The following is a 19,714-nucleotide window of genomic DNA, read 5'->3' on the forward strand; positions in this document are numbered from 1 at the left end:
ATATTTAGACATATAGTATGTAGGCCTTCATTTGTCTTGTCCTGAGTCCTTAAAATGGTAGAGGGTAAATCTGACCAGGTATTTTCTTTTTTGTTGTTGGTGTCATTATTATTATTATTTTTTTTTTCTGAGATGGAGTCTCCCAGGTTGGAGTGCAATGGCGAGATCTTGGCTCACTGAAACCTCTGCCTCCATTGGGTTCAAGCAGTTCTCCAGCCTCAGTTTCCTGAGTAGCTGGGACTACAGGCACCTGCCTCTACGCGCAGCTCATATTTTGTATTTTCAGTAGAGGCGGGGTTTCACCAGATGGTCTAGATCTCCTGACCTCATGATCCACCCACCTCAGCCTCCCAAAGTGCTGGGATTATAGGCATGAGCCATCATTTTTGTTCTAACTTTTGACAGTTAGAAAAAAGTTGTCATTTTTTTCTAACTTTTATTTTAGGTTCATGTGCAGGTTTGTGTTATATATAAACTGTGTGTCACAAGGATTTGTTGTACAGATAATTTCATCACCCTGGTAAGAAGCACAGAACTCAACAGGCATTTTTTTTCTGATCCTCTCTCTGTTCCCACCTGCCCTACCCAGGTAGTTTCCTCTTTCCTCTTTTTGAGGCTTACAGTAGTACTCTTCTTCCAAACTACTGCCTTAAGATGATTAGTTTAGGTACAACAGAATTGGATTTTTCACCAGCTACAGAATTACTCTCTCAATATGTAGTTTACAGATAGGGATGAAAATGTAAGAAGAGACAGGATCAATGAATTCTTTGATCTCATAATCAGTTTCCCAAAGTATTTTTTGACAACTTATGTGTATGATTTAATATGTTCCTTTATTTTATGCATAATGGAAAAGAGATACTTTATATTATCTTTGAAGTTAGACAACCCTAGATTTGAATTGTCTCTGCCACTTACTAGCATGGTGATTTATGTAAACTATTTAAGCCTCAGTTTCTTTATCAGTAAAATGGCACTGCTAACACCTACACCCAGAAGGTGTACAATGAGAACAAGATAATAAATGTAAAGTACTTAGTAGATAGTAAATATAAAATAAATAGTCATTTGTATTACAGTGGTCCACATTTTGAAATTCCTAAAGTACCAGTCATTTATTTACTCATTAACCCGCTTTTTGAAACACTCTGATAAGTCTCCACTGCCCAAGGTGTGTCTTGTCATGGCATTCAAGGGGTTCTAATATATCCTCTTCCCCGCTTAAATTCCAACAGTGCCCCAAACCCATGACCACTGTCCCTGGAGATCTATACTTTCCTACCTCTATGCCTTTGCTACCACAATTTCATCTATTTCAATGGCTGTTCTTCTTCCAATGTCTAGTTCAAGTGTCACTTCTTCTAAGATGTCTTCTCATCTTCCAATGTTAAATTTCTTTTCCTTGTGCCCTCATAACATCTCTGCTGTAGCTCTCTTACAAAACTTAATACAGTGAGCTTTGTATCATAGTAAGTTTTGTGTATGTGTCCCTCATCTCTGTTATCCTCTCAGCTTCTTTGGGATAGATTATATCTTTGTCACCTCTGCATAAGTGTATCCCCTTCCCAGAGCACACGACATAGTACTTGGCACAAAGTAGATGCACATATTTTTTTTTCTTTTTTTCTGAGACACAGTCTCGCTCTGTATCCCAGACTGGAGTGCAGTGGTGCAATCTCAGCTCACTGCACCCTCCACCGCCCAGATTCAAGCGATTCCCCTGCCTCAGTCTCTTGAGTAGCTGGGACTACAGGCACTTGCCACCACACCAGGCTAATTTTTTGTATTTTAGTAGAGACAGGGTTTCACCATGTTGGCCAGGATGGTCTCGATCTCCTGACCTCATGGTACACCTGCCTCAGCCTCCCAAAGTGCTGGGATTACAGGCGTGAGCCACTGCACCTGGCCAATTTTTTTTGGATTGAATTTGTTGAATCTACTTCAGAGGAATAGAAAGAAAATAAAAACAAAATTAGGATATTTGGATTCTTCAAGTACTGGTAATTCTTGTTTTCATGATTAGAAAGATTTTTTTTTCAAAATGACATTATTTATATTTTAAGACAGTTAGCTAATTTCCAGGAAAAGCACTTTGTCTAAAAGCACTTCTTATTGACAAATTGAACATTGTGATACATTGCACTACCGTGAAAAACATGCAGTTCATGTAAATACACTGGGGGAGTTTCAGTATTTAGGTATTTTAGTGTTTTCAAATGTCTATAAATTCTTTTCTATTCCTCCAAAAAAGGTAGAGACTACTTTCCCCCAAGTGTAGGCTTGACTCAGTGACCTGCTTTTAAGGAACAGAATAGAGCAAAAGAATGGTATGCAACTTTAAAAACTAGGTCATAAAAGACACTGTGGCTTACTCTTTGATTTAAGGTGATGAGTTCAAGACTAGCCTGGGCAACATGGTGAAACCTTTTCTCTACTAAAAAATACAAAAATTAGACTGGCATAGTGGCAGACACCTGTAGTCCCAGCTACTTGGGAGGCTGAGGCAGGAGAATCACTTGACTGTGGGAGGCGGAGGTTGCAGTGAGGCAAAAACACGCCATTGCAGTCCAGTCTGGGTGACACAGCAAGACACCATCTCAAAAAAATAAATAAATAAATAAAAAGAATAGATGACCAATACAGATAGTATAGCAATAGTATGAGCATTCTCATTGTAGTTATTCACAGTTTTAAATCTATGATAATTAATCTCCAAAGGCAGCAAGCAAATTTGAGCTGGTTATCCAAAACTGTGATCTGGAGCCCACCTGCAGTTGATTGCCAATCATTCAGTTAATTATATATTTAACAAATACTTATTAAATTGTCTCCTATCAGCCAATCACAATGCTACACCTTGGAAATACAGAGACAAATAAGATATGGTACTTGTTTTTAAAGGCTCAGTATCCTAGCGTTCCCCACCACAGATAGCAAGGGGCTTGAATCCGAGGAGCCTTTGTTGCCCAAAAAGTTATTTAAGAACGATTTTGTGTAACAGAGAAAGAATTTGGGTGGAATTCAAGAAAAGGTTCTGGGCCAATTACAGTTTTAGTAGGTAAGTTACCAAACAATGCCAGACCCAACAAACAGCTTCAGGCTTCTAACCTAAAGACACTGTTCTCAGGTTGTGTGACAGATGGAATTCTGTGCAATGGTCTGTCTGTCAATAGGCTCTCACACATAAAAGCAATCACTGCCAATAATGCCATCCTCAGGGATGAAGGACAGTGACATTAAGGGGAAGAAAAATATTCCATTAGTAAAACATCCCCTAATTAATTTTGATCTGTTCCCTGGAAAAGCTGCTCTAGAGGAAAGATTTTTTTTTTACTCCACATGCCAAACTGCCAAGCATTACTTTGGAAAATTTTCCATTTAGTTTCAAGGAATATTAAAATGTTTCACTTAGCGAAACTTAGAAATGAATCTATTTCCTAGCTTATATTATATATAAAGATAAGATTTTTACAGGCAATGTCAATTCTTAATTGAGTATATCAGCTAAAAGCAACTAAATTTGATTAGTCTCTGAACTGACATTTACTATTCTTATTCTTTACCGTAAAAATTCACTTAAGTACCTAAACTGCATGTCATCTTAGAAACTGTGATACACCAATGACAGATGTAGCCCTTGCTCTCCTACAACCTTTCAATTCATCAGATAAAATTAGCAGAAAACAAAGAAATCAAAACTATATAAAATAGTGAGAATAGCTTCACATCAATTCATTAGCGAAATAGTAAAACATTTTAAGTTCAATGGACAAATATGAAACACAACAAAAAGTGACAAACTAGTAGCTACATTATGGATCAGTAAGTATTCATAGAACCAGTAACGTGTCAAGCTGTCTTCCACCTCAGGGCCCTCATACCTGGTACCTGGGTAGCCTTTCCCTACCCAGCAAGTCTCTCTGCTTGGCTATCATGTTAATCCTTCAGGTCTGAAAGCATGTGCCCCTTTCTTAGGGAACTTCTTCCTGACTCCCTTAAATTATATCGAGTTTTCTTACTCTGTAAACCTTTCCTTAATATCACTTATTGTAGTTCATAGTTTCCTTCTAATAGGTATATACTTACCCTAATACCTAGGCATTCTCCTGTCCTGATCCATTCCTTAATATTGCTTTTCATGGTTCACAGTATTTATGTGTGTATTTATGTGATTATTTCATAAATGTATCTCATTCACAACTATACTGTAAGTTTCATGCCAAGAATGCAGGGAGTGGTTCTCTCATCCTCCTGTTTCAGCTCAGTGCCTGGCACACTGTAGTTGCACAATACATATGTGAATAAATGAATAAATGAGCAATATAGTATGTGTTCAGAGCATGAGCTCTGAAGTTAAATGTCTTTCGGTACAAACACCATAATTTCACTATCCAGTTAAGTGACTTTTGACATACTTTGCTCCTCTCTGACATTCAGTTTCTCATGGGTAAAATGGAAATAATAATAGTAATTTCCTTATGTGATTGTTGTAAGTTTAAATGAGAAAAGGCATAAAATATGTTTTGCTTAATACCTGGCAGAGAACAAGTATTTATTGTTGTTGCTGCTGTTGTTATTAATGTCTCTGTCTCCATCAAATGAAATCATCACAAACTCAGCCGGGTACAGTAGCTCATGCCTGTAATCCCAGCACTTCGACAGGCCTAGGCAAGCAGATGGCTCAGCCCAGAAGTTTGAATCTGGCCTGGGCAACAAAGTGAGACCCCTGTCTCTGCAAAAACTACAAAAATAGCGGAGTGTGGCGGTGCACACCTGTAGTCCTAGCCACTCGGGGGCTGAGGTGGAAGGATCACTTGAACCTGGGAGGTTGAAGCTGGAGTGAGCTGAGACGGTGCCACTGCACTCCAGCCTGCGGGGACAGGCGGGGAGGAGCATCACACACTCGATTCTCCAATATTTTTCCTTCTTGTTCAGGAAGGTAGGAGAGAAAGGACTGATTGAGTATCTCTGCTAAGCTTCTGGTCAGTCCATTCTTGGTCACGCTGGGTTTCCAGTCACTTTTGCTGCCTAGCTCACTCCCACTGGAATTAGCTAACTTCAGTCACTCCCTCCAGCCATCACCAGGTCACATTCTTGGTTTCCTGTTACTATCTAGAGTTACAGCTCTTTAATTTATCTTGCTTTTTTCCTTCATGCTAGCACCCATTTCCCAGGAGATGACACTTTGTAGAGCTAGGCCAGAAGAGAAATGAAGTCACACTAAAAAATGGTTCCACTTTACCAACTTCCAAACAGTGTCCCCAAGCCAACCACGCAGGTACACCTTGACTTTTCTCTCAGGATGACTTCCTGCCACAACTAGTAGAGTGCCTGGCTAAAAAAATCAATAAATAAAATAAGATGGCCGCCATCTCCCTCCCATTGGGACATTTTACTTTCGGGAAGAAACATTTAGTCATGGAAGCTGAGGAAGTCCTCATTCAAGGACAGGGTTTCTTTGCTCAGTCAGCCAGACCAGACCAGACAAGCCTCCTGCGCCTGAAGGTCCTGGCTTCTGGACCCTCACTGTATTTATAAAGTCTTAACAGAGTAACTGTGAATTCCATTGTGGTGATGCTGCCTGTGGCTGGCAGATGGCCATGGTTTCTAGACTTCATAAGCAAATTTGAGGCCTGCAGATATGGGCATTGAGAGCACTAGGCTCTCCTTTAGATATCTATGTTCAACCGGTCTCTTGTAAAGTTATCTTTGACATATTTTAAATTTATTGGTTGTTTTCTGAAAATGTGGCTACTTCTGGTTGAAAAAAAATTGTTCCCTAGTCTCTCACCTCCAGAGGCATAGCTTTGTAGAATAATCTATAGGTATAAAGAGGTTTTACTGTTGAAACAAAGAGAAAGAAAAAGTTGTTTCTCAGCAGAAAAATGCAACAAAGACTTTACTTCTTGCCAAATAACTTAAGAATGTCTGAACAAAAACATCACAAACCTGGCTAGTGCCAGAATTTCTCAGATGAGTCAAGAGAGGAGAAAAACACAGATTATACCCCAAACTACCAAGAGATGGATGAATGGCAAAAAGGACACAATACATAATTTAAAATCTTGTTAAACACTTAAAGAAGTAAATGTAACCATTTTCTAGGAACAGCAATTATACACAGGAGTGTGTTCTAATAAATTTTCTTCTGAAAACAATTGGTGAGATCCTACAGAGATTCCTTATCTTCCTCCAAGGCTGTCCACATCCCTGGAGACCCAGGGAGCCCTCTGAATCTCTACTCTCTACCTACCTAGAGGATCTCTTACCAGATACCACCTCAGGTGTAATGTTATAAAGCATTCCTCACAATGTGGCTAGTCTTTCTAACCAGACGGCAAGCATCTTAGATACAGAAATATAGTCACGTTATGTCCCCAGCAGCTCCGTGGTGCCTTAACTACTTACCAATTGATTGATTCATTTAAGAATTTATAAACGTTTTCTTCAAACTAATAGAGAATAAAAATCTGAAAGAGTACTTCATTCCATTATACCAGAATAAAAGTAGAACTGGCAATACCATAAATTTTAAATTACTCACTTTTTGAGGAAACTGTAGACTCTTTTGCATGCAGAGAAATATAATTGCTTGGTGTCCACTCTCACATAATATTATGTCTTGCAAAATACCAGATAGATTTCAAAGGCAGGAAGGTGAGTGTCGATATGGAAAAGAGAAATCAATTTGCAGTATTTTGGTATCCTAGAACCAGTGAAACTTTCTCTTACATAGAAAAGTACTGTTTGGTATGCAAATATTATTAAACTTAACACCAGTTGTTAAGTTTTCAGAACTGTTATCCTCAATAGGATAACTTGAAAATTGAAACAGCTTTAAGAAAAGACGTTTAACAAAACATGGGATGTTTAATGAAAAATTTCCCACAATATGACTGTCCCTGGTCCCATTTTTAGAAAGAAAATCCTGAGCTATTTAGAATATGGAATGATGAATATGGATAGACCTGGCTAGTCTAGAAGAGTCTATTCTGGCTAGGATAGAATATGAGTATGATGATGACAACATTTGTGCAAGAATTTTCAGTTTATAGAAATACATCAAAATTCATTAATACCTCTTTCAAAGATTTATATGTTTTGCTCGTTCAAATATTTGTATATATTTATACATATTTGTACATCTTGATTCTCAATTTAAATGCATTACTTCACTTACTGCTCTTTTAAGGATTTATACATATTCTTTTTTAATGACTTATACACAGTTCTTTTTGACTTAGGAAAATGAAGTAGCTAAAATCCTGGAAGAACAGGGTTGTATCTTAACTACTTTATAGCATCCTATATGCAGAGCTGAAGACTAGACATACTAGCTCCCTTTCTTCAAATGGGTAAATGAATACGCAGAAATGTTAAATAATTTACTAAAACGTATGTAGGGATGACCTTCTCTTGGGTTTCCTGATTTCCAAGACAGCCCACATCAGATTATTTTGATTCTGTTCTGGCCAATTTGAGACCTATAGAGTCCCAAGTTTCTCTGACTTCATCCATACATACCTTTGCAAATGATTCTAGGAAATGAGGGAACAATACTAAACCGAATGTGCCGTGATGTGTGTAGAATATATTTGACACTTGTCTGGCTAACCCTACTTAAAACCTAACCCTAGGTTTTAACCCTAATTCTCTACCCAAACGGCGGTATTGTAAGAGTTCATCATACTCACTTCTGCCTTTCCTTTCTTATTTAATGTCCTCATGATCACGAGACGACTAAATGCTCAGGTCCTGAGCTACATTTCCATGTTTAGTAAATCAGGAAATAGTGAAAGATACATCTTGTGACACTTTCATTCCAAACTTAGACTAGGCATGAGTATTTAATGACAAGTAAATAGATGTGAATGAGAAAGAGGTCAAAATTTGAATAATCTGGATTGGTATCTAAAATAAATTATAAGCAAAAAAGCTTATATACGAGGTTTTAACCAATATATTTCTCTCTCTATGAAAACTTTTCCTGATTCTAACAAGTAAAATTATTTCCTCTTTAGTGTCTCACCATCTGTAGCCCTCACAACTCCCAAAACATTTGATCATAACTTGTTTTACACAGGTCTTTAAAAGGTAAAGTCTCTACAGAAAGGGAATGTGTTATATTCATCTCTGTATTCCTATTAACTTTAATAATACAGAAACATAGTAGATGCTAAATATGCTTGTTTCATAACTGTGGAATAAAATGAATGTTTGTGTAGCCTGTGCCATTAATGATTTTATACTAGAGCTGGGGGATCATCAATCACTTAATATTTAGTGGTATCTACCGTAGGATATAAAGGAAGACAATAACAAGATGCATCCTGAGGACTCGGGAATGGCAGGAATGAAATTACTCTACATAGAAGAGAGGGATTTTTGTAAAACATCAACTGAAAGAGAACAGGACGTGACTGGAAACTGCCGAGTATATTTAAGACCTTCTGAAAAACAAATGTGTGACTTGGAAAGAGAGTTGGTCACTCATGGGAATGATGAGAGGTGCAGAATAATCCTCCAAGTAAGCACTTTCCCAGGACAGTAAGCATTCAAGGAAGCACTGTCCACTATTCAAGCTCATTCCACAGAAGGACACTACCTACCCAGTCCTGTGGGCAGGACTATCCTTAGGTTAAAAAAATGTGTCACCAATCTTCTTGTCCTAATCCTTTAAACATGTGATTCACTTGACAAGTCGCTTTTGCCTTGATTCCATGCTCACCAAGAGTTCTGATGGCTCTAATTAAACTCACAGAGCTCACCTGAAGGTACCTGAAACATTAGCCTGAGGACGTGGGTTGTGCTAGACAGTTACACCTCATATTGAAAACTAATAAATTAGAATCAATCAGATGAATCACGGGAAGATGAGTTTGCCTCTGGCTGATATAGCAACATGTGGTATCCTGCCACTCACATCACTGTGCTTGTGAGTCTGAGGGCCAGAGTTAGATACCCCCAAGATGATTCCTCCCCACGGGTACTTGCGGTCTTCCCTCGGCATCACATCTTTGGCTCCTGCATGAGCCACGTGCCTTTTCTTCAAACATCTGCACAGATCATGTACTTAACACTATGCTTTAAACCACTAGAGAGTGATCCAAGATAACATATAATTAAGTGAGAAATTGTTTGGCATAAACTAAAAGCGCTACAGAAATTCCAAGAGAGTAAGGATCATTGTGGTGGGCAGTTATCCAAGGAAGGCTTCCTAAAGGCCTATGGTGTTAAAAGGGAACTTGATGTCTGGGTAGGATGTAGGTGGGTGGAAAGAAAAGGAGGGCATTTCTAAGAGGAAGATGGAGGCCAGAACGCTGGGCCACATTGCTGAAGTATTAGAACCACAAATTGGGACAATATACTCTCTTACTTCCTTCAAAATAAAACCTGGAGATTGATGAGAAAAGTAAGAAATCAGCCTTCTTATATAAGCACCGATCCGTTAACATGAGTAAAACAAAATAAAATAAAATGAATCCCAACCTCCTATCATGTGTCAAGAAGAAGGATATTAACACTCTTAATTATTTGCTCTTAAGACCAATTTTTTAAAGCTTTCATCAATGCAATGAGAATATTTATCCAAACTTTTAAAGCAAACAAAGAAGAAGAAATAACATTATCTGTCACCAATAGAAAAGCAAGTTTGAGTGCTACAGTATAATAAATTATTTATTATACTGATACTGGATTTGTTCTAGAGACTAACACGACCACAGGAAAGGAGGCTTTACTATAAATAACTCCTAGTAAAAGAAACTTTTAATATTTTTTCTTTCATTTACTCTAAAAAAATCTTTACAGATAGATAAAACTATTATCTTTAAAAATGCAACATTTATATTAGGAAAAAAATCAGAAATTCATGTGTGCTTTCCCTACTCTTATTTATTTTTTTTAAGAGACAGGGTCTTACTCTGTCACCCAGGCTGGAGCGCAGCATTGCAATCATAGCTCACTGCAACCTCAACCTCCTAGGCTCAATTGATCCTCCCACCTCAGCCACCTTAGTAGCTAGGACTATAGGTGTATACCACCACATCCAGCTAATTTGTAAATTTTTTTGCAGAGGCAGGGATCTTGCTATGTCGCCCAGGCTGTTCTCAAACTCCTAGTTTCAAGCTATCCTCCTGCCTCAGTCTCCCAAAGTGCTGGGATTACAGGCATGAGCTACCATGCCTGGCTCCCATTCTTTATAATACCTTGGGACATGGGAGATCAGGAAATAGAAAACAAAGTTATTTTCTCCAAGGCCAGTTGTGACATGCCACCTCTTTCATCTGCCATGTGTTATTCAGTGTTAGAAAGAGGAGTGAGCTGAATGAAGAGGAACAAGAGGCAAGAGATGAAACAGAAGAAGCAGGAAGAAGGAGTAGTCTGCACCTGCTCAGAAGTGGTGGCCAGGTGGGCCTTCGAAATCAGAAATCCAGCCCCCTCTCCACTCCTTGCCTCAGTCAGCACTGTGTCCATCTGATGTCTTTCCATCCTGTATTCAAGTCTTGCTTCTGGATTGAGACTAGCAAAAACAATATACTTCCTAAAGGATCATTTTTCAAATATTTATGCATGTGGAACAGCAGAACCCTGTAAGTTTGCCCAAGTGAGGGTATGCTGATCTAACTCCAATATGCCTTGAGACACTGAACACACCAAGCAGTTAAAATAAGATAACAGAGCCAGAAGGGGTGGCTCATGCCTGTAATCCCAGCACTTTGGGAGGCTGAAGCAGGCAGATCACCTCAGGTCGGGAGTTCAAGACCAGCCTGACCTACATGGAGAAACCCTGTCTCTAAGAATACAAAATTAGCCAGGTATGGTGGTGCATGCCTGTAATCCCAGCTGCTCGGGAGGCTGAGGCAGAAGAATCACTTGAACCTGGGAGGTGGAAGTTGCAGTGAGCTAAGATTGCACCATTGCACTCCAGCCTGGGCAACAAGAGCGAAACTGTTTCAAAAAAAAAAAAAAATAGGGTAACAGATTTTAAATCTAGGATAGTCACCAATGTAGGCATTCCATCTGACTCACTCCCAGAGATGTCTCTGCCTCTCTTTGTCTCTGTCTCTTTTTCTATCTGTGTCTCCCTGTCTTTCTCACACACACACAAACACACATATGCACATGCATACTTGCAAACTTAACACCTTCAAGCTCTCTTTATTGTCCAAGAGGAATTTTGCTGTACAAATACGGTGACCTTTCAGAAAAACTTTACTTCATTTTCATTTTTTAACTGCTGTTAAACCACAACTCTGGAATTGTGTTTCTGAAAAAAAGATACATACTTAAATTTTTTAAGAGATAAATGAACAATATCTAACATTGAAAACAGTAGACCCTGTTGTGAATGCATTCAACTTCTGAAAGGAATACAGAAACATAAATCTTCCACATTTAAGTGGAACAATGGTGACATAAAGACAATCCTGAAAAATGACTCTTCAATACTTTGAAATTCTCATAAACAATCTTTTCTCCAGAAAGCTATAAAGAGTAGTTTTGCCTGAGTCAGAGCAATTTTATGTAACTAATAGCACCCTCTGGATCTATGAAAAATTGACATTCTCCATGACAGACCAAGTTTGGGATGTGGCTCATAAAAAAGCTCCCAACAAGACTTCCATGCTTATTTTCTCCTTTAGATCCAGAGCAAACATGGGCAAACTATGACTCAAGGGCCAAATCATCTGGCCTGTAGACTGTTTTTGTAAATAAAGTTTTATTGAAACGTAGACACACTATTTTGTTTACATATTGTCTACGGCTGCTTTTGGGCTCCAAGGACAGACCTGAGTAGCTGCCAACAATCATATGGCCCACAAAGCCTAAACTATTTCTCTCTGGCCCTTCACAGAACAAGTTTGCTGACCCCTGAGCTAGAGGGATGATTTCCCTCTTCTATCACTCTTGTGAACTGAAAGTCAGGAAACCTTGATTTTAGACTCATTCCATTATGCCAGTCAACTTCTGTGTGACCTTGGGCCAGTAGTTCTTTTCCTCAGGTTTGTCTTCTTATTTGTAAAATAAGATGGCGGGGACTGGCCCTGGTGATCATCTATTCCTTATTAATTCCCTCTAAATTTCTGTGTTCTAAGGGGATTGAGACCTCTCAATTTTTAAAAGGAGTTTATTTTTAAAAGGAATCCAACTCAATCAAAAAGACATCTTTCCTCAAAACCCTGGTTTACACTGTAACACTTTACATCATTTCAAGCATTCAATACTGGGTATAATCCCTTGCTACTGTATCATAGTCATACCAGAAAGCTGCGGGTTAGACCTGGAACAAGAATTATAAATAGCAGTAAAAGCTGTTTTAGACAAGACGGCACATCTGCCCACTGCATCCCCTTCCCAAGAGACACATTGCATTGCTTGTGCCAGAGATGAACGCTCTTTTCTGTCATGTTTTAGTAAGTGAGAACTCTACCTCCTCTGCAGCTCTGGGACCCTGAGGGAAATGACAGGAGTCATCCCACTGAAGGAGCACTTTGAATTCATGACAAAGGCAAAACTCTCTTTTTTCAACAGAAATGGGGTTGCTAGCTGTCAAAAACTTGGGTGCCACTGGCATTGCACAACTTCTCTCTAGACATATGACATAAAGCTGCCACATTAAAGAAATGATAGTATAGCAAGAACTGTCTCCTCTCTTCCAAAATCTTCATAACAGCAAAGGATCTTTTGCAATTGCTACTTGACAGAATAAAAGATTTGAGATATTATGTTATCTCAAAAACAAAATCACTTACAGAGCTTTAAATAGAGATCAGAAAATGCACTAGACCTCAGTGGTAATAACTATTATTTTAAAACCTGAAAGCCTGTTATCTTTAAAATAAATATTTTTCTTCCACATTCTTTCTGCCTGGAAAATAAAGGTATTTGGGGGTATCTCTGAGTCTCAGAAATGATTGGTTCTTAGTCTCCATAGTAGGAAACTTTGAATAGACATATGCAAACATGGAATTTAGAAAGCAAAATGAACGCATCCTCACTTTAAAATGTTCTATTTTAAAACGGAAAGGAGAGCCTATCAAATGGAGCCACTCAAGAGTTTTTACAAAACGGAAAGAGAATACATGTTAACATATAAACTTGTTGTAGGGTTGACAACATTGATATCTGAATACCAGTGACATATTCAGAAAACATTCAGAGCTTGGTTATGGTGTTCCCGGTAAATATCTATGGTCTACTGAGCTCTGTGCCTTTACCACATATTATATAGTTTGGCTGGCACCTTTGTTTTCAATAAGTGCTTTTCTTTGCAAGAAAAAGATGCTAGTGAGTGCCATCTATCATTTCTGCTAGCTCATCTTCCAAAATCCCAAAGAACAGCACTGTCTGCTTTTCTCTCCCTGACAGAGAAACCTCTGAACTGGATGCTAATATTTTGCAGACCAAGCATGAGCCAAAATGGATTAAAAAATCTAAGCTGGCATATCTGCACCAGTCTAAGCACTTTCAAAGGAAGAACTGCAATGTTAAGCTGATTATCGTAGCCGTGGTTCTCCCTTGTCCAGTCCCCTCCACGAGTTCTGTATTTTATAGTAATTTACCTTCTTTTCTTTGCCAGTCAGTATTCATCTCATCCTCTCAGATCCTGCTTAAGTCCCATCTCTGTGATCACACTTCTCTCCAGCCCTCACAATGTTTTGAACATAGAAGGGGCTTATAAAAATTGTTGGTTTGTTTTGAAAGTCTTCCTGGGCCGGGCGCGGTGGCTCAAGCCTGTAATCCCAGCACTTTGGGAGGCCGAGGCGGGTGGATCACGAGGTCAAGAGATCGAGACCATCCTGGTCAACACGGTGAAACCCCGTCTCTACTAAAAATACAAAAAAAATTAGCTGGGCATGGTGGTGCGTGCCTGTAATCCCAGCTATTCAGGAGGCTGAGGCAGGAGAATTGCCTGAACCCAGGAGGCGGAGGTTGCGGTGAGCCGAGATCGTGCCATTGCACTCCAGCCTGGGTAACATGAGTGAAACTCCGTCTCAAAAAAAAAAAAAAAAAAAAAGAAAGTCTTCCTAGATGACCTCAGCCCATGTTGATCTCTACCTTCCTTAACTCCTTTGAGACTTACCGCCTATCCCATAATTAACACCTTACTATCCTTGGCTCTAATAGACTGTACCACAGAATGCATTTCATTTCTTCTTTATAATTGTTTCACGTGAGTTGATTTTCTTTCTCCAATTAAATTGTCACCTCCCCATAAATGAAGCTGTGTTTCCATAATATCTAAACAAACTGTTAGGCACAGAGTGGACATCCAAAAAATATTAATTTTCAACCTATAGCAGCTTTCACACTGCTTGAAAGCTTTGATAGCTTGTGTCATAGGCAACTGAAGACCAAACCTTTTTTTAATCATAAATAGCAATAAAGTAGTTCAACTGAAATTCCCAGTGTGAAATTTTAAATAAATATACATTAATATCAGGGCCAAATGAAAGGGACTGTTTTGGTTATTATTTGCAAGGTAGAATGTCCAAATATGTAAAAAGAAGAGCCAAATAAGCAAGGAAGAATATGTGTATTCTTCACTTTCACAAGGAAGAATACGTATAAAATTCCCTTTCAGCAAGAATAGAAAATTTAACTAATGGATCAGGTATAGGCCAAAATGATTACAAACTAACAACTCATTCCTTTATATATATATATGTCTCATATAATTTTCATGTATCGAGTCTGACTGTGCATATAACACATTTGGAAAACTGCATAATCTTTTATGGCACACCTACTTTCTTCAAGGCTCACAGATTTCCAGAGTTTACACCTTGCACAGTGTTTAGAATATGTCTGCGGTGAAAGGAATCTGCTAAGCTAATGTTTATTTAACAAACACTTTGTTTGGAAGCATCCTGACAACTCAAACATCTGTTTTAACTAAAAACAGCAACTGAGCTGACCTACTACATTGATAAAATTTGAAAAATTGCTCAATATTCCGCTTTATTCTGCCTTATTCTTTATTCTTTATTTTATGGACAAAGACTAATGCTTTCCATGCCACCAAATTAGTACTTAAGTGGTTAAAGTAACCAAAGGAGCTTTTGCATACTCTGTGCCAGCTGGTGTTCTACCGAGAATTAGACCTGAAATACCCAGCTCTCAGGACAAGCAATTAGTACAGAGCTTTAGTTGTTTAGCTGGGGGTTTCATTAATATGGAAGAGACAATAAAACTGCTATTTACACTATTACAGAGTTTGATTTAAGCATTTCATGTTAGGACACCTCACATATGAAATCAGTGAAGGGCTTGTATAAAGGAGGAAAGCAATATTAAGCTCATCAGACACAAAACAAAACTGAGCCAAGGAATATTTGTGTTATGTTTCAAGTCAAATAACACATTCTTTAGTTGCAAGTGAGACGAGGTTTATTTTTTCTTAAGTGGCTAACCTCTGGAAATAATTTGTGAGACCAGAGAAAAAGAACACAAGTTTGAAAGAAACGTCCGTTCTGAGTCCAAACTTTGCTGTCTCTTCTGCAGCATTTCCATGATTGCTATGGTTTTCACTTTGCAAACTCCCTCATGGTGACATTTAGGTTTAGGTCCTGGATCAATAACTTTTTTTCCAAAGTTTAGTTTCATTGTAGCTATTACTGCTGCAGATAAAACTCCCTTTATAGATATGATATGTAGATGTGGGTTTGCTAATGTTTAATGAGCCAGAATTTACTAGAAGAGCTATGTAGAGGCATGTGAATTTATCCAAGTGTCTGGCATGAACAGAGCTGGTCAGATAAATAATGTGTTTACAAAATGGGGTAGAACATTATTGAGTCACTGATGAAATATAGTTGATGGAAGCTTCTTGGAGAAACAGAACTATGCAAGAGAGGATTTAAAAAGGGATTTGTTGAAGGATCATTGTCCAAAGAAGTAAACAGCCACTTTGGGTTTCAGAAGTCTGTGGAGAAAATAGAAAATGAAGAGGTATTCTGGCCAAAGTCCAAGTAATAAGCAAGCTCTGACACCAGGATTGGACCTAAGATTAAGCGCAGGCTTGCCAGCTAGGGAAAAGACAGGTTGAAACAACTACAACTGCAACCAAAGATGTGAATCACACTAACGTTTTAGAGTCAGAATTGGTCCAATAAACACTCACTTCCCCACACTTTGACATGATGATATGATAGATCTCGATCCTTCTGGCTGCCATAAAGTAAATGCTGTGCTGTTCTCTAAAATGGCTGTTGCAGTGTTAGGTTTGAGTGATCTGATATTTGCGAGAAGACAGAAAAGGCTCTAGGCTCCAGCCTACTGAGGTGACTTTTCTTTCCTTCCCTGAGTGATGGCAGTAGAAGAGATGGAAGTGAAGAGCTGTTGACTGTTGACTCCTACTGGAGGCTGTCCCTGTCAATGCCATCACTTCTCTCAGGAAGCTTAGAAAAGAGTGATTAAAAAGCCCATGGCTATTTTCATCCATTTCAGAGTAAGGGCAGATTCCTAGGACAAAATCAAGAATGTTCAGGGTTTGAGTTTTCCTAAAAACTGAGGCTGGAATGTGATAATGCTTTTTTCATAGTTCAGAATTTATATATTATTAAGTGTGAATTGATATATCTCGAGTTTCTTTTATGTTTTTGAATTTGAAGTACAGGGGAATCAAGAAATAAAGGAGAAAGAAGCCTTGGTTTCAAATTCGGGGGCTACCATTTACTAACTGTCCACTTGGAATTTCCATTTGGAATCTACTGTATCATTAGAACATAGAATAATGGCACCCATGTCACACAGCAGCAGTGGTGGTCATGTCCCAGAGTAGAATGGTGGTCAATAATGTAGGTATACTAGTAAGTTCTCAAGTATTTGTCAGTATTCTTCACCCTCTGACCCCTTTCTCCCAGCCACTATGACACAGTTGTGGTGACCTGCCCATGTCTTCTTAACATTTCTGAGCTGGACTTTTCCCTTTGGCAAAGTAGGAAAACAATTGATTCTGAATAAGTTGGCTGTAGAGATAATTGAGATTAAGGGAATTTATCTTACAGGCTTCACAGGCATCATCATCAGTCACAGTATGTGAAAATATGTTAATTAATACTTTTTTTCTTTGCTGCTATTACAGCACTTTGATTTAGAATCTACATTCAAAGACAAAAGCTAAACAAAAGCTAAGGGTTTGTGCCTTAGAAGGCTAAATCACCATTAAAATAAACCATTTTGAAAACTCAATTAGCTGTTCAATTTTATACTGTGATTATTATTTCTCCAGGTTTTTCCTCATATACAAAAAATAGAAAATTTGGTTTGTTTTTTCCATATTAAGAAAGCTTGTGAACTGTCTGTGTCAGTGTTACATATTTAGTGGGCTTATTATTATTTTTGCAATGCACTGGCACAGCTCAATTTTAAATGCAATTACTACATTATAATCTTGGCAAGACCCACTGTTCCAAATAATTCTCTGATGTACAAATTAGTCTTCCTACTAAATGAAAACTGCCAATGGAAAGGTATTATTATAGCATATAAAAATGAAAAGTCTCACTCAAGTGCAGAATAACTATAAATTTCATTTCCGAGATATATACTGTATACACACAAACTTTTAAAAAAGTTATAATTAAGATGTCTAATTCTTCTGAAATAACACTCAAATATAAAATAATTCCCTGTAGGATATGTAGGCAGCCTGGATCAAATAGCGCCTTCCTACACAGTGAACTAGAAACACTGCTAGGCTAATAGGTTGAACAATTTCTTCCACTTTTTTTCCCCAGAATATGAAGATAAACAGCAATTGAAGTGTGGTCAGAAGATTCTGCAATTATTTTTTGATCACCAACACCATTGGTGGTTGTGAGGTAAAGTTTTTATTACGGTATATATTTATAAGTGTCTTCAACAACTTACGGTATTTTCCCTAGTTCTGCCACACAGTAGTACCATACATGGTCTTTTCAGCATCAAAGATTTCCTGCGTTGGCAGAGAAACCAACTCTGAAACGAGGACTTCAAGACTGGCTTTTATTTCCTACTAGGAGGTCCTTCTGGGAAGGTAAGTGCACAGCTTCTCTTTCCAACATCTACTAGAAAACCCTTTTCAAACAATGTGGGAGGCTGATGAGTATTCCCCTAAGGCAGTGGTTCTCAACAGGGGGTGATTTGGCCCCCCAGGAGACACTTGGCAATGTTTGGAGATACTTTTGATTGTTGCAACTGGAGGGAGGGGTCTACTGGCACCTGGTTGGTAGAGGCCAGAGATGCTGGTAAACATCTTACAATGCACAGAATAGCCCCACAAAACAAGGACTTAGTCCAAAATGAAAATAGTGCCACGGGTAAGAAACCCTGCCCCACTGGCTTCTCTGACGACACAACAGGTATTGCCTGTAAACATCTGTCGCCAGAGTCAGTGTCCCTGGGACAGTCGTGATGGTGGAGGTCAAAAGAGGAGCGGAATGTCCACTTCCTGCTGGGATCTCATAAAAGATGCAAACCAATGGGCCCTCAGTTTGTTTTAGGTTAGACTGGTGGAAGGTTTTGAAATTCTAGTTTTGCTCTGTTCAATCATTTTAGAAAATATCTAAGTATCATTCTGGTTTGAATTAGTTCATTTGGTCTATTTTTGAACATATTTTGCTTCAGTTACAACATTAATATTTGGGTTTTGTTCAGTTCAGCGTTCAGCAAATTAGCAAAATTACAGGTTTGGGTTATGGTTACTTGTTTCCTATCTTTGCATTAGAGCCCATGCGAATGTCATTAGAGCAGAAAGCTAAGGTTCATCACACCCATCCCCACTAGAGCTTTCTGTGCTGCAAGGAAGTTAATTCACTTTTTTACTTTGTTTCTCAGGAGGACTCAACAATGCAAGCACCAAACCAAGTGGGCTTCCTACTTTCTATGGCTTGGTTTAAAATGGAAACACTTGATGAAGAAAGTGATTTATTTCATATTATATTTATGAAAAGGTAGAGCAGCCTCAATGTTTTCAGTATTCCTGAAACTGCTTACTTGATTATACAATGAAGAAACAAGATAGGAAAAAACTTCTTAAAAATCCCCAGGGATTTTTTTTTTTAAAATGCCCATGTACCCTTATTTTGCAATGGCTCTGGTTGTGAAATCATCAGACTGAAAAATACTGGAGGAGTGGTGAGGGTGGATTTTAGTGACAAGATTTCTTTAAGGCTATAAACAAATCAAATTCATTAAGAGAAACAGAGATGGCAGATTTCATCATAAAAGGGGGAAAACATTCTCCAGTTGAATTACAGGTATAGCACAAAACATAGTTGTTTCATTTTTTAAAACTTCAGTTTCTGCATTCTGAAACAGCATTTCAGTTGGCTCAGTTCACAAGAGCCATCTGCACCTGCTCAAGAAACAGCTTAAGGAGAGAAAAAAAAAGTATGCACAAGGATTTTAACTTATACAGACAATAAAGGACAGACTCTGGCACTCAAGGACTGAAAAAGGAGGAGCAGGATGAAGGGGAAAGTCTCATAATTTTCTGCAGTACCAACAAATAATAAGCTAAAAAGCAGCTTACAGCATCACTTAGGTTTACCTGTGGAAGCTACAGTTGCCTGTTCTGGTTGCGTCTTTAAAAGTTAAGCAATTAAACTTCAATTATATGGGTTTTTCTTTTATGTAGCCTAGGGTTGAATGCATTACTGGCAGGAAACTTTAGCTCATGAATTCAATCAAAAATCCTTTCATTTGTCAGAACTGCTTCCTGCTG

The 19,714-nt window shown here is 38.4% G+C and overlaps 1 protein-coding gene and 1 long non-coding RNA gene across 2 annotated transcripts in view; one reads left to right on the plus strand and one right to left on the minus strand.

The window, feature by feature from the left end:
- Positions 1–19,714, minus strand: part of MAML2 (mastermind like transcriptional coactivator 2) — a 371,737-nt gene that overhangs the window by 248,987 nt on the left and 103,036 nt on the right. The window lies entirely within an intron of this gene.
- On the plus strand, positions 16,997–19,360 carry LOC108287120. Its single transcript, XR_001818218.2, has 2 exons — positions 16,997–18,025; positions 18,826–19,360. It is a non-coding gene; the product is annotated as an uncharacterized LOC108287120 (long non-coding RNA).

This window comes from Cebus imitator, unplaced genomic scaffold (assembly GCF_001604975.1).
Source record: "Cebus imitator isolate Cc_AM_T3 unplaced genomic scaffold, Cebus_imitator-1.0 Scaffold336, whole genome shotgun sequence".
Lineage (NCBI taxonomy): Eukaryota > Metazoa > Chordata > Mammalia > Primates > Cebidae > Cebus > Cebus imitator.